Raw genomic sequence first — 3,792 nt, forward strand, 5'->3', positions numbered from 1 at the left:
GCAAGAGTCCCGCGGGGCCGCCCCGAGCCCAGCGCCCCTGGAAGGGAAGCGCCCGGTAATGGGAGCGGGGCAGAAGGAAGAGAGTAGAATGCCCCAATTTCTGCGCATCCCGTCGATACCTGGCCTTTTCCGCTCTGTTCCGGAGCATTGAGCGAGAGGACGATCTTCACTGCCTATCCAGATCAGAACGAAGAATTCCCAGACTGGAATCACTACCCCCATCGCCACCACTCCCATCCTTTTTAAGACACTCACCCTCTATAATCTAGGCTGGTTTTGAACACTCGGCAATCCTGCCTCAGCCTCCCAAAAGGTGAGATTACCGATTTGAACTACCATCCCTTAAGATCTTTTCCTTTTTCAGTTCACGAACTTTAAAGGAGATGCCTGGATGGAAATAGGAGACACTGTCTCAAACCAGAGAAGCTTGAGGGCAGTACAGAAAAACATAAGGAAGGAAAACCGTCAGTTCTCTGCCATCTATACGTATTTATTCTATCAAGCCTGCCAGAGAGGGCACAGGCGCAGGAAAGACAGTTACGTTCTGCCATATTATTCACATATAGCTTGTGTTACTCAGCATAAACAGACATCCCCCGACTCTTTACATCTTTATTTTATTTATGTATTTTTGTTTTCCTTCCTTCCTTCCTTTATTTATTTATTTATTTATTTATTTATTTATTTATTTATTTATTTCACAAGACAGTGGTATCCCGTGCTGGCATAGTGGAGTGTCCATAGTTCCCAACACACTGACCAGTGCTCAGCCACACGTGCTACCTATTGGCAAGTGGGGTTGTAAATCCAGTGCGGATGAAAGTAAATGGGAAGGAATTCATGGACACATGGAAAGACCTACATATCTCTGTGCTTGTGTCACTGATTCCAGCCACACAACAGTAGGGACTGGCTAGATCAAGCGTCATCTATCTTGCTTTTAAAAAGGATGTTGGACCTGGCAAGAAGACTGAACGGGTAAAGACGCCTGCCATCAAGTCCGGAGACTTGAGTTCGATCCCTCAGGCCCACATGATGGGAAGAGAGAATCAACTCCCACAAGTTGTTCCTCAGAGCCCTGTGTGCACACGAGTGCAAGCACTCGTGGAGGCCAAAGGCATTTGGTCCTAGAGCAGGAGTTACAGGGAGCTGTGAAGCACCAGATGTGTGTGCTGGGTCCTCTGTAAAAGCAGTGTATGTTTTTTTAAAGATGTATTTATTTTATATACGTGAGTGTATTTTTGCTGTTTTCAGACACACCAGAAGAGGGCATCGGATCCCATTACAGATGGTTGTGGTTGCTGGGAATTGAACTCAGGACCTCTGGAAGAGCAACCAGGGCAGTATATATTTCTAACCACTCAAGGTCCTAATCCTCAACAGAGGATTGTCGTGTTTGGAAACCACCAGACACCAAAGAAGACTTGCCAGCAAGAGGGAACATTTAGTAAGAGCCAGCTGTGGCAAAATTCTCCTGTGTACCTTTAAATTTGCAATGATCTACAAGGTAGATATTGTAGCCAAATGTTGGAAGTGAAAATTGAGTTTTCTGGTAGGCTAAGGGCCTTAACCAGAGAGAGATTCATACCCCAGCCATCTGCTTTCAAAGGCTGAGACCCTACCATGCTGTTAGTCCTCCATGGTCAGAGATAGGAAGAGGTTTGATGTCAGCCAAGCACAATCTTACTGGGGGTGACATCTAGGCCCATGACAATGGAGAAGTGAGGTGCACAGACACTTGCAGCATGCAGCTGGATCCCCAGGCCTCTTGGTTCCATGTAGGAACAGACACTGACTAGAAAAGAGCCGGTGGGTGGCACTGTGTCTGAGAACAAGGATATGTGTGAGGCTTACTCAGCAGGACGACCACCTTAAGGTTAGATTAGGAAGCAGAGACTGCACGCATGCCAAGCGCTGTCCTCCTTCGCTGGCTGACCCATACCTCTAACAGAGTTCCCTAGCAACCCTCTAGGGCTGGAACCTGGACTCTCCTAACTCTTAGGACTCAGAATAGTGTGGCACAGGTCCAGAATGCTGACTGAAGAGCCCTAGAGAACCTCTGTGGGACAAACCTGGAGTGACAGGCCAGCCTGGTTCCTCAGTGCATAAGCAAGCCCTTTGACATTGACCTTCAGAGAGGGCCTAGATTTGACAGGCTGGGCAACGAGTATATTCACAGCACCAGGAACCCAAGGCAGAAGGAAGACACTGTTATCAGATGGCTTTCCTCCAACCCCTGCCTCAGTCACATTTCTGGGCCATTCAACTCATAGGTCACCATGAATAATATATTTTTAAAAAATTCATGTCACCTTGTGGATAGCAAGCATGGTTCTGCTGCATTAACTCTCTGGATACCAAACGCATTCATTTGTTTAAGATGTCAATATAGAACAGTGCTCAAGCATGTGTTTTTGTTTTTGTTTTTTTTTTTTCAATGCTGGAGGTGGATTCAGGACTTTGGACATAGTAGGCAAGCACTCTATCCCTGAGTCACCCTCCCTGCCTCAGTTTTTAGGCTGATCACAGAGGCACACACCTTTAATCTCAGGGCTCAGGAGACAGAGGCAATAGGATTTCTGTGAGGTGGAGGCCAGCACATTCCAGGCCGATTGGTGCTTCATGGTAAAACCCTATTGAAAACTCAAACTTTAGGCTGGAGAGATGGCTCAGCGGTTAAGAGCACTGACTGCTCTTCCAGAGGTCCTGAGTTCAATTCCCAGCAACCACATGGTGGCTCACAACCATCTGTAACGGGATCTGATGCCCTCTTCTGGTGTGTCTGAAGACAGCTACGGTGTACTCATATGAATAAAATAAATCTTAAAAAACAAACAAACAAACAAAAACACACAAACTTCCTCCCTTTCTTTTTTCGGCAGTATTGGGCATTGAATTTGGGGCTTCTTGCGCACAAGGCAAGTGCTCTACCACTGAGCTACAACCCTCACTTCAACTTAAGCACCCTAGTGCCCCCCAAGCAAGGTATTACTCCCTCCCCACCCCACACACAAATCCTACTCATCTGTAAAATGGGAACAATAATGACCTGGTTTTGAAGACTCAAGGCCCATCAGTGTGGAATGGTAGAAAGATGGTTGAACTTGCATTTGGACCTGGTGTCTGCTTGCCCTTTGTGGGTAACCTGGAGAAAATTCTTAATCCCTCTGGCCTTGAGGACTTAACTGTAAAAAGAATATTAGGAATAGGCCTCTCTGAAGACATTTGTTGGAGCAAAGGGTCCCTGGCTCAAGGGAAGCTGTCCTGACCTAAGTCACCCTCAACCATGGGATGACTTCGCTGAACTTCATGGGCCACCCCCTAGGTAGTGTTGTCAGCCTCCTGCTTCTGATTTCTTAATCTCTCCTCCAGCATCTCTCTATTATCATGTGAATGCTCCCACCAAAACTCGTGTTGACATCTAGTTCCTGCTAAGAAGCACCAATACTTGGGACCAGGGGTTGCCTCTCAGAGGAGCGACTAGGTCAGGAGGACACCCAATTAGCAGGTTCATGTCAATCGGAAGTGTCTGTTCTGAAGGCCACTTTGACTGTCTCTTGGGTATGTTCATTTCTCACTGTGGGACCCCTCGTACTACACAAGGACCCTGTAGATTGCCCACCAGCTAGAAAGCCCTCACCCCATGGGCTCCCTGGACCTTGGACTTCCTAGTTTCCAAAACCACGAACTGAAGAAACCTGAAGTGTTTTTTAAATTAATCCCGCTTGTGGTGTTCAGTGATAGCCTCAGACTGACGGGACCCTGCCTCTTCCCCACACTCTCTCTTTTTGA

This window comes from Rattus norvegicus, chromosome 1 (genome assembly GCF_036323735.1).
Source record: "Rattus norvegicus strain BN/NHsdMcwi chromosome 1, GRCr8, whole genome shotgun sequence".
Lineage (NCBI taxonomy): Eukaryota > Metazoa > Chordata > Mammalia > Rodentia > Muridae > Rattus > Rattus norvegicus.